Consider the following 13,163-nt stretch of genomic DNA (forward strand, 5'->3'; position numbering starts at 1 on the left):
GGTCAAAGAGTTGTAGGAAATGATTGAGCTCACACCAATAAATAACTGAAGGATGAATAATAGGTCAAAACTCCTTTTGATGGTTTTCATCTAAGTTTTGAGAGCATGGAGTTTTGAGTGTCCAGCCAACCAACTTTCCTCTGAAGTCCATTGATACGGCACGAAAGAAACATTGATCCGAGTCGTGCGAAGGGACATGCATTTGTATCTGGGAACACCCGTCTACATAACAATGTTGGTTAATCAAATGTGAGCAAACTGTGGAGTGCAAGCAATGTGGCTTGAATAGAGCATTGACAAAAAAAGCAACAGTGGAAGTTTCTATACCATGTATAACAATCACAATCTTAAACCCAAGTAGATGGTCATTGAGTTGCTAGTGAGTATATTTGGTATATTATGCACAATCACTTGACTCTTAAGTGTACTTTTCTTTTATATCTCATCATGCTTAGGGCTCAAGTATTTTGCGTGCGCGTGCGCGTGAGTATTCAGAGAGATATATATATACTTGGATTTATGTGTGTGTTTTAGTGGGCCTAAGTATGCTGCTTCTCATTAGTTTGTCAACCCTAATATTTTTTTTCATCTACCTTATACATATCATTCAGTTTTTTATTGGCACCAATATGACCAAGCACATGTTTAGGGTGTTCAATGTTTAAAGGGGCTTGTGGGTCTTGCTTTTGCTTGAGATCCTCCTTAGCTATGTCATAATGCTAGCTAATACACAAATTGCTCCTTCATGATGATATGATACTCTATTGCTTTGCACACCTACCAAATTGTATATTGATTATTTGTTTTCCTATGTTGCACTTTCTTTGTGAAAACAAAAAGGAACGCAAAGATGGATGTTTTCAACAACAAACCTATTGGGATACAAATACTCCAAAGCTCCTCATCTTGTTCACCCAATGTTCCAGAGTTTCGAACTTTGGATAGCTTGCATGCCTTAACATAATGTCCAATTGCAAAGACTATACATCAAACTCTTGTAGAGATTGTAAGCTTCATTTTCGTGCTTAGCTCTTGCATAAATCTTTTATCCTTAAATTTTGGATTTTGGGAAGCTATTGTAGCGTGTAACTAGTCCAATGGAGGACGTGGCAATTTTCCATAAAGAGTTTTCGGATTTGGTGAAATTGGGAATAAAGCAATCCATGATGACTTGACATAAAACTTTTGCATGTATTGCCATAAACTAAAACACATTTAACATCTCTAAGTAGTTGTTCACTTTTTCCATTCAAACCTCAAAGGTAATTTTACTTCAGGACCAAAAGTAGAGAAAAGAATCATATTACCTTTCTCTTATATCAGATTTGTCCGCCCTTATCACCATGTATATCATACTATCCATTTTAAATTGACATTGGAGGTTAGATGCTACTAGAAAGAGTCATTTGGTAAAACCTATCCCACACACACAAATTCTCTCATTCACTAGCCATGGCAAGAAGAAGTTAGATAAATTTGCAAGGATGGATTTCCACACTTGAGAAATTAAGGTAAAAGTATATCTTATGAATAAAAACCTATAGAGTGTAGTGAAGCCGCATTCCCATGTAACCAAGGAGAGGGAATCCAAGCTAGGGCTATTAGTGCTCAAGCCAAAGATGCAAAAATAGTGGTATCATCATGGTCCTTGATGATCATTATATCCACTATATAGATGATGCCAAATCAGCCCTTGATTCTTGGAGAACCCTAGAGAGGCTATTTAGTTTCAAAGCTAAGCATGATAGGATCTAGCAAAAAATGCACTCTAATGGATACTTTTGGGAGTGAAAGAACACATATCTACTCTTGTCTAGGATACACATGATGCCAAATTAGCCCTTTTCTTGGCAAACTCTAAGGAGGCTCTTTGGTTTCAAAGCTAAGCATGGTAGGACTAACTAAAAATGTAGCTTGTTGATGGTTTAACGCGGGAAGAGAAAGAAGACATATCGAGTGTCGTCGATAGGCTAATTTTTTTCACACAAATAATACATTCAAATTTAAGTGGAAGTGCCATCAAGCTATAAACAATTTGTCACAATCTTGAAGAAGAAGGATTTGATTCCCTCCTTGGAGGATGTGATCACCTCACTTCAAGAGGAGAGAAATATTACAAAGGAAGAGATGAGGCCAATTGAAGAAGCATATGGGGCTATAATCTCAAAGAAGAAACGTTTCCATCATGGGCAAAGACACTTGTTTGCCCAAGAATTGTTATTTTGTCAACTCTTGTGCTAAAAGCAACCATTCATTTTTTCATTTTTATTTCAACTATACAAAAAATGCCGAGGAATATCATCCAAAGGATAGAGGCAAGGAGAAAGTTCATGTTGTACAAGAAGGTTGTTTGTCTCACATTATTTGCTTTAGAGGTCTCACTTTGCTTTTGCATGGCTTGCAAGGAAGCACGTCTTCCATTTGATATTGTCTTTGGAGCTTTTGTTTGGCTATTTGGTGTACATCCTTTGAGGGGAGGATTTTGCATGTAGTACCTATTTGCATCTCTCTTTAAAAGAAAACAACCTGTTTGTCTAAGCTATGCTTAAGGGGAGAATTGTTGGGTAAGCATAGCTATCCTAAGCACTCTTCATTTGAAATTGAAGTCTTATACTACCTTTGGAAGCATAAAGCCTAGCCTAGATTATTGTCCCACTTGTAGAACTTGCAGAAGCATGCTAGGTTTAGAATCAAGGATGATACAATAGCTAGAATCTTTGTTAAGCCTACACAAGGCTTTCCATCGTACTCTTTGTTCTAGTATTATAGTAGAAGATTTATTTTGTATGAATTCCATCATGTGCCTTCCACTTTACTTTATGGTCCAAGAGAAAACCTATTCCATGAGTACATGGCAAGGGTTTTTATGTATGGGGGAATGGCTTGCCTATAAATAAGGTTGGTTGGATGGAGCTTCATTGTGCTTTCCAATCCCAATTTAAGGAGTGAGAATCATCATTCTTACCCTAACAACTCTATCAAAGGTTATAGCTATTGCTCATGCACACTTGTCTAGTCATTCCCAAGTGCAATCACATGGGAGAAGTGTATGCAACTAACAAATCCTTGAATTAGATTTTTTGACATAACGTGAAAAATACGATGACCAAAAGATTGTGCTGATATATCCGACTTATAAGCTCATTAACCAATAATCTTAACTATGTTGAATGGGCACAATGCTATGGTGAGATCTTAGGAGTAGGTCCAATATTTTGGTGTTTTGAAAGTTCTGGTATCTTCAAAAACACGTGTATCCCTTCACTGAAATGAAGTCGACATTGGTTCTCATTTGCAAAATTCTTATATTAGGCTTTGGCCTACTATACATTACTTCTAGCAATGCCCATCACCATGTTATATATAGTCATGTAGAAACTTCTTTCCAATTAAACTCTTTCACTGGCCAACCCCACTGCAATTCTCGATCTACAAATAATAGTAGGAAGACCACATTCTCCATAAATAGACATGCTAATTCTAGAACATTGATCGTTGGCTAAGTAGGATTAAACTTACATAGCTTGCTTAAACAATCTACAACTTCCCAAATAGTAATGTGGACTTAGTTTATAGTAGGTAGTTGAGATGATCTCCCACTTGCCATTATAAATCTCTGAAAGGATGCAAGAGCCCACACACCTTAAGCGTCTTACTCTTTTTCACTTGACACTTCTAATGATGCAACACCTACTCATGTGCCAAAAAAACTGCCCACTAATTATTCAATATGTCTTCCAAATGCTAGGATCACCTGCACATGGAATATCAAAACCTAATGTAAAACATCTCTTTCCAAGAGCACTAATGCTTTTCTCAAGTGGAAACGTTCCTTATGTCTATTTTTCTACTTGACTAAAGCCTGTAATATGCTCATAAAAAGGCATATCAACTGAAAAATAGGATCCAATAAAATTGAGAACTAGGATCCTCGTTTTCAAATATGAATGTAGTCAAATTGACAACTAGGATCCAATAAAAATGACAACTAGGACCCAAGGCTTTCAATGAGCAAAATGTATCGCTCATAAACTTAAAGAAATTTCTTTGAAAAAACTAGAATGCTTACCTCTCAATCCCTAACTACAAGATATTGAGTCCAAATCTACAATTCCTTCCCTTGGAATTGACCTCATATAATGATTCACTTGAATGATCGTAATTGGACTTGCCTGTGACACACAAAAGAGGTGGATGCCTTGCATCCAAGTTCACGAGTACACTTACCATCCACATATGGAGAAAGTCCCAAAAAACCTTGGTTGATATCATAAAGAGGAGCCATATGTGGAGTAGCTATGGTACACAATCTTATGTCTAAAAGGGATTCCAAAACATTCTAAACGCCACACCCTTATGGATATCGCACCATTCTCAATAGCGGTGCAAATCATTAAATATTTTATTTAGCTTATAGTAAATGTATATAAATCTCCCTAATATAGTCCTATCTACGATGTGTAAACAAAAGATAATTGGTTTCCATAATTAAAGTGGCACATAGTTTTTCCTTTTCTGACATAGTATAGAGTTGGAAAAACATTGGGGCATAATTTGTAGAGAATCGCAAAAATATTGGCATTGGCTTTGTGGCACTAATTTGGCACTTGGTAGCATGCCATCTTGATTATTTATTACAACCCACTCACTTTGGGAGATTCAAACTAGAGACCTTGCCACTGTGAGATGATGGGGCTAACCACCACATTATCTATGTGCGCATGAGGTTGAATTTTGTGTTCACAATTAATCTTAAGAGACAAAGACAAAGGGGGGGGGGGGGGGGGGGGGGGGGGAGAGAGAGAGAGAGAGAGAGAGAGAGAGAGAGAGAGAGAGAGACTTTTTTTCTTGTATCACTAGGTATATCCCTCTATGTTGCCTTCTAAAGCTTGACCCACCTACTTTGGTGATTATTACAGTGGACAATCAGATAGGGCAAATTAATAAAAGATAACATATTTTTTGGATTTCTTTATCAAGACAAGGGTCCTAAAGGTAAAGGCTAGGAGACTATGGGAACGTGGTCTAGGAGCAACCCTTTCCCAAAAGATGCACATATGGCAAGGGGTTGGTCCTACATGAGTGTAACCTTGAGTTAACTTTGATCATATGTAATATCACAGTCTTGGTCACTCAAATCTAAAGGATTGCAAGGCCATCTAGGCAAGATAATTGAGTCTATGGATGTATTTTTAGGAATTATGCATGATGTTTTTTTGAGATAGGCATAGGTGGAGAATGACTCAAGGATTTTTTAATTCTAATAATTGCATAATGACTTCAAAAGAATTAAAAGGTATTCCCAATTCAAAGATTGCCTCAACAACAACAAAAAAATGCACTAGTCAGCACGTAGCAATGCGCAATGACGTGCAACAGTATTACCTGGGAAGAGTGGATATATATATATATATATATATATATATATATATATATATATATATATATATATATATATATATATATATATATATATATATGGAGAGAGAGAGAGAGAGAGAGGAAACTTAAAAGAGAAGAAAATTCTAAAGGAAAAATAAAAGAGAAGAGAAACACCTCTTTATATAGACACAAAAGGAAAAATAAAAGAGAATAGAACCACCTCTTTATATAGACACAAAAGGTCTTTTGACTTTCCACCTTCATATGTCTTTTGACTTTCCATCTTCATCTTTTTTTCTTTCATTTCCTATACTCACCCTTCACTTATGCACTTAATATGCTTTGAAATGATTTTTATTTTTTTGAGATTAGGGAAACCTAATTGCATATGTTCTAGAGTCTTTTTTTCCACCAAAATTCAACAAGTAATGCCTTTCTTGTTTTGGTTTCTTTGTTGTTTTGTCATAGGTAATCATTTTTTGAGAAGCAAGATCATTAGAAGGATATCATGGTCAGTTAGGCTTTAGCTCCAATTTCCCTTGTGATTGACCAAATTAGGGAATTGACAAGGGGACTATGTTTTCCTTAGATAAGGTGTAGTTCTTGAGTTTCAAGAAATTCCTCTTTCCATGCTCAAACATGGGATTTGAGATTCCCTCATGTACGGTTGAATCCCTCAAATTCGAGAGTTGAGACTATCAAAACTACTGTATGGATGGATATTCCCTCAAGTAGGGCTAGCCCCTTAGAAATCAAAGATAGTATATCTAGATTAAATTCTTGCAATCCAAGAGTTGGCAGGTAAAAGCATGTTAACATAACAAGCTTTTTGTGCTTGTTAGCATATTCAAATTAGCACATCAAAAAAACTTGGGCACATAGTAAAATTTTCACAAATAATATCAAAATTTGTACATTTGGATTTCTTGTTTTAGGAGCTTTCTATTGACATATCATGCATTATAGATCTTAGAGATCTAGTTCGTGTCATTATATTAGTTAGCATATGTCAAAATTGTGCTAATTAGCAGTGTCTGGGATAGCTTAAAGCATGACATGTTAACATGCTTTCACGTTGGCCCATTTTAGTTGGACGCTTGCCTCTATGCTAGAGGAATTCAAATTCACAGTGCAAAATCAATCCCATCTTGTTATATTCTCTTAACTATTCCCCAATAATTAAATATATTTTTAGGACAAAAGGTGGCATAATTTGGTTTTTGGAAACTAGTGGTACCATGTTTTTCTCTCTTTATATCTTCTACTTTTCTTGAGGCACTAATGTTGGGATGGTAAGGTAAATGTGCCACGCTTAAGTGTTGGGTGGCCGAACACTAACCGAGAACTAACACTGATCATCATTCTACATAAAACAATAAGAACTCATAACCCTAAAAACTATTGTGTTTGGAGTTCACAACATGTGTCTCCTCTCTTCTTCTCTCTTCTTCATTGTTGCGCGCCTGTGCGCGCGCGCGCACACACGCACACACACACACACACACACACACACACACACACACACACACACACACACATGCTCCGCTTGCACACTTCAACTAGTATCAGAGTTTGAGGATTAGAGAGCACCATTAGAGCTTGGTAGGGAAGCAGGCGGGGAAGCATTAAAAAATTCAACACGTTTTTGTAGATCTATTTTGGTCTATCAAGGTTTTCGTTTAGGCCAATTCTCTCAAATTTTAATTGATTTTTTGTGCTCTTCAACTTTTCAAAAGAAAGTTTTTTTAGATTCCTCGCCGATTTTGAGTTATGTCGCTCAGACTGCTTGTAAGTCATGTAAGTCCGTTGCAGATTTTTCCTCGTTAGAATTAGTGTTTCAGGTTGATTCTTGCAAATCCTGACTATTTTTGTGTGCTCTAAAACTTTGCAAAAGAAAATTTTTACAAATTTTGCACTATTTAGGAGATATCTACTTTAGACATCAAGGTGGTCTACTTTTGCAGGATCTTTTGCATACATGTTTACATTGCAGACTCTTTCTGCAATCTCTTTCATACATGCATAATGGATGTAAGATCTTGAGGGTTTATTAAATAAAAAAAACCACTGCAGCGGTTAGTTTATGTGGTTGATGTAAGAACTTATGCGGTTTATGTATTGACAAAAATATGCAAAGCCTATTGTTGAGGGTCATGGTAAGGTTTTATTGAGCTAAGTAATTCTCAAATGTGGGGATCCTTTTGGTGATGAGTGTTTTTGAGCGGTCCTCTGACATCCCTATAGTTTTGACATTGACATAGGATATATGTTTATGCGGTTAATGCAGTATTGGTGTGCCTCTACTGACCTGCCATTGTTGGCATTGCTGTCATCTTTATGTGTATGCGTTTGACAATGTTCAATTGGTCAGAGACATTCTTCTAGAGTTGGAGACACTGATAGTGATAATTTTTGAGCCAGTTTAACCACTTTGTTCAGCGTTGCATTCATTGTACACATTTGTTTCTGGGTTGAGAAGTCAATTTTGCAAGGGATACTCTGCCAAAAAATTTCAGGTTTTTTATCATCTTGTTTAGTTCAACGGATCTATCGCTTTTGTTCCTTGTTGAGTCATTGCTTCATCATTGGAGAACTCTTCGTTCAAATTGAGAAGTTAGATGGCACTAGCTTCTCATTTTGGAAGGAACAAATTTACAATGTCCTAGTGCAGAAAAATTAGATCTTGTCGATAAAGATGAAGGGGATAAAGACTGGGGATATGGATGATTATGATTGGCAAGAGTTGGATGAGCTTGCCAGGTCAACAATCATGTCGACTTTGTCAAAGAAAGTATACTTTAATATAAACATGGAGTAGACTAGCGATGAGTTGTGAAAACAAAATTATGTGACCTATATGAGAAGCAAAGTACACGTCACAAGTTTATTAGCTAAAAAAGGTGGTTGATTTGAAGATGGATGAGGGAACACCCATGTGCAACCATCTTAATGAGTTCAACACAATTTTCAGCCAGGTTTTTGCGCAAGGAGTTAATTTTGATGATTCCATCAAATCAATGTTTTTGCTAGTTATGTTGCCAGCAAGTTGGGATACTTTTCGCATGGCCATAAGTAACTCAACACCTCCTGATGGTTTAACATGTGTTGATGTTGAGAGTAGTTTACATACTATAAACTTGATGCTTCTCGTGGTAATAGCAATGCTCTTGTTGTTTGTGGTTGATCACAGGAAAAGGGCAAGCAGAGTTACAGAGGAAAATCTCGTAGCAAATCACGTGACCGAGAAAAAAATCAGTGCTATCATTGTCACAAAAAGGGCCACATAAAGAAAGACTGCCAAAAGTGGAAAGAGGAGAAAAGTAAAGACAAGAAGTAGAAAGAAGGCAAGACTAAAGAAATCAATGTGACGATTGAAGAGATCAACAATGTTTTTGTTAAAGTTTTTGATGTAGATATTTGTCTGACATCCACCATGGATTCAACAGTTTTGATTGCCACAATGACTAGGCTTTACATGATTGAGTTCTTGACTTGGGTGCATCTTTTCATGTGACTCCTCACAGGGAATGGTTCAATACATATGATGTAGCCTGTAAATGTCATGTTCATCTTGGCAATGGTTTTGCTTGTGACATAGTTGGTGTCGACGATGTGCAGCTGAAATTTCAGAATGGTTCTTCATTCATGCTCAAGAATGTGAGACATGTGTTAAAGCTTACCAAAATCTTGATGAGTATAGGACAATTGGTGAGGCAGGATAATACTGCACATTTGGTGATAGTTCGTGGAAGATCATCAAAGGTTCTTTAGTGGTAGCACATGGTTCAAAGTTTGGGACTTTGTACATGTTACATGTAATCAATGTTAAAAACCCTGTAATTTGTGTAACCGAGCAGCCAAGTGTTTCTTTGTGGCATCATCTGTTAGGATATATGTCTCCAAAGGAAACAAAAATCTTGTCTCGTTTTGGTTATGTTCTTTGCTTCAATCTCTCAGACTTTTTAGTTTGTGAGCATTGTCTTTATGATAAACAAACACAGACACCACACAAAAGAGGTAGCACTCAAAAAAGTGAGCCGTTAGAGTTAGTGTATAGTGATGTGTGTGGACCTATGCCTAACATATCCATGGGAGGTTCATTGTACTTTGTTATATTCATAGATGAATTCTCAAGGAAAGTGTGGGTATATCTTCTCAGCAAGAAGGATGGAGTCCTTTAAAACTTTTAGAAGTTTGTGGCATTAGTGGAGAATTAGTATGGCAAGAAAGTCAAGTGCTTAAGGTCACACAATGGTGGTATGTCACTAAAGCCTTTCAGAATTTTTGTGATTCCAAAGGCATTAAAAGAGATTTGACTAGTTCATCTAGCCCTCCACAAAATGGTGTTGCTGAGAGGATGAACGTGCCATACCAAAGAAGTAATGTAGCATGTTGTCTAATGCCGAGTTTCCTAATGGATTTTGGGCAAAAGCGTTAGCAACTGCTGTCCATCTTATTAAAAGATCTCTTAAGAATACTTTAGACGAGAAGGTGTCCAAAGAGCTTTGATATGGGAAGCCACCTTTTTACAAGCATCTTAGAGTCTTTTGTGAAGCCTATTGCCATGATCTAAAGGAGTTTTAAAGCAAGTTGACCCCTAGGTCGAAGAAATGTATATTTCTTGGCTATGACAATCCTTGCAAGATGGGATTTTGGTTATGGGATCTTAAAGCTAAAAAGATTGCTTGCAATCATGACCTCTACTTCAATGAAAAGAAGATGCATAGGAAGCATGTGCATACAGTGGAGGTCAGGAAAGTGAAAGGTATGCAATAAAAAATGGACTCGCTTCATAAGAATCAAACTTGAAACTTGGTTCAAACTCCCCAATATGCTCCTCCAAGCACATAATCACCATAAAACCGTTGTTTGCCAAATATTTGTGCAAATCCATAGTGCTAGTAAATTTAGACCTTTCAAAAACACATTCAACTTGGGAATACTTAGCTCCTCTAAGTCAAACATCCATATAGTAAGCAAACCCAACCTTATATCACCAAAAAGTCACCTTTGAAAATCTCACGTAATGAAATTGGACCCAAGGCATCCAAAAGAGGCTTGTAGGAGAATTAGCACAAACCAAGAGTGCCAACTCACGGCATGGTACACCATCTTTACTATTAAGATCAATTTTTTGTTTAGAGAAAAAAATTGATGCTATTCAATAATAAAAGTACTTTATTATAAACAAAATAATCAACACCAATGATATGTGAAATCTAGTCAATGATCAATGAATGTGTTTAAATCTCAATTGCAAATGTATACATTTTTGTGATGTCCACAAGCAAAGCATCCACGGCTAGGTTGTACTTGATTCATGAGTCATTCATGGGCATGCATTGCGATGAAACATGCTCTAGAAAGTGCTTCACAGAATAACCTCACCCCTTAGTCCTTTTGGCACGTCACATACCAACGTGATGCCAGTTAGGTCATCCAAGTGATGACTTTGCAACAAAAGAGAAAGAGAAGATTGTATACATTATTTTCTAAACGAGTTTGAGATGTCCTCCTCCCTTGCAACTCTATATCCTAAATTGACGCCCCCATAGGATTTTTTCCTTTTCTATGTTGCATGCTTCCAATAAGCCCATTTGAACTGGCCCCTTGGGTGGCTTGTGAAGACATTGTTGATTGCTAGTTCATGAATGCTTTGGTGGATCAGGAATGTCACTCTGGTCCTCATCACTAGACTCCATCTTAGTCTCTCCTCTATGTACTCTACAGTCATCAACCAATGGTCAACACAAATAAACCCAACATGACTATGTACAACATAGTTCTCAACATAAAGTAGGCTAGAATATAATATTTTATATTCCATTGGTAAGAACAAAAGAATCTCCTATATTTAGAAGATTATTAGTGTAATGTATTGCTATAGGTGAAACTCATGTAAAACATGTAATCTGAATTTCATCGTGGGATCTCTAGACCAAGGAAAAGTTGACATTCCTTTGACAACTACATGAATAAATAATTTTGGTCTCAGATACATAGTCTACCAGGGGGCCATAGGCTCTAGGTGTTAAGACAAGGGTAGGCTTTGGGGGGGCGGGGCGCCACAACCCATAGGCAAGGCAAGGCCGGCTAACCATGTGAGTTCAAGGGCTCCTAAAGAGTCAAGATAGGCCAAGTAGGTGGTTGGGTGGCAAAGAACATGTTATAGTTCCCCTAGTACTTTCACTAGTATCAAAGCTATGACAAAGGAAGGAGGAGAAGGTCTCTCTCTCTCTTTGTACTTCGAAGATCCTCTCAAGATTCTAAATCAATCGTTTTCTAGTTTCAAAGTTATCTACGCATAGAGGTTGATTTTGAATATTTTTCCCACAAGCCTTATCAAAATCATTGTGCTATCCATATTTTGTAGAAGAAAATTCTTTCAAATTTTCTACCGATTTTGAGTTAATATTTTGTATACACTCACATGTGTAAAAAAAAAAGGATCACCTACACGTGGAATATCACAAGCAAATGTGGAAAATATCTTTCTAAGAGAACTAATGTTTTTGTCAAGCAAAAACCTTCCTCACGTCTATTTGCATACTTGACTCAAGCCTGGTGATATGTTCATAGGATAGCTCGCTTATGAACTGAAAACTAGGATTGAACCAAATTGAGACTAGGATCCTCGTTTCAAATATTGCAATCAAATTGATAACTAGGTTCCATAAACAGACTTTTCCTTTGGCCATAAGGGATCTTGAGTGAACATAGGATCTTACCATCTACCAAGGGGCTTTCAATAAGCGAAATATATCGCTCATAAACTTTAAGCAATCTCTTCCAAAAATGTGGAATGTTAATCCTCAATCCCTAACTATACAATATTGAGTCCAAATCTGCAATTCCTTTCCTTGGAATTGAATTCATGTTAGTACTAATGATACAACTCAAGGACTCACAAGTAGACTTGCTTGTGACACATGGGTGCCTTGCATCTAAGTCCATGAGTACACTTAGGTAACATCACATGTGGAGAAAGTTCCAAAAAAAATTCGTTTTGTCTCATAAAGAGGATCCTGTGAGGAGTAGCTATGGTACATAATCTTATGTTTGAAAGGGATCCAAAAAAATTATAAACTCCATACCCTTATGGACATTGCACTATGCTGAGCAGTGGAGCCTAGTAAAAAGTCCCTGAGTCATTCTCTACCTAAATGAAGAGCTATACAAGGAAATCCCAATATGCTAGATTTTTTTAAAAAAAATCTCAAATAAAATTTAATCTCAAAACAATGTCATGCACGGTCTCCAGACATACATCCACACACTTAATTATCTTTGTCTAGATGGGCTTGCAATCCTTTAGATTGAGTAACCAAGAGTATGATCTTACATATGATCAAAGTTAACTCAAGACTACGCTCATACAGAACTCCTTGCGCATCTTTTGGAATAGGGTTCCTACCTAGACCATGTTCTAGCCTTAGGCTCTTCACATTCAGGCCCTTTGTCTTGACATAGAAAAGATAGGCCAATTTTTATTATTTATCCATTCTGATTGCCCACTTAAATAATCACCAAAATAGGTTTATGGGCCTCACCAATAAGGGTAATTGTGAACACCAAATTCAACCTCATACGCACACAAAAGTTATCTGGTGGTTAGCCCCATCATCTCACAGTGGCAAGGTCTCAATTTTGAATCCCCCAAAGTGAGTGGGTTGTTATAAATCATTAAGATGGAATGCTACAACGTGCCAATCTATTGCCACAAAGCTAAGGCCAATATTCTTTCAACTCTTTACAAATTATGCCCCAATGTTTTCCCAACT

Source organism: Adiantum capillus-veneris, chromosome 13, assembly GCF_014529385.1.
Source record: "Adiantum capillus-veneris isolate H3 chromosome 13, ASM1452938v2, whole genome shotgun sequence".
In the NCBI taxonomy this organism is placed as follows: domain Eukaryota; kingdom Viridiplantae; phylum Streptophyta; class Polypodiopsida; order Polypodiales; family Pteridaceae; genus Adiantum; species Adiantum capillus-veneris.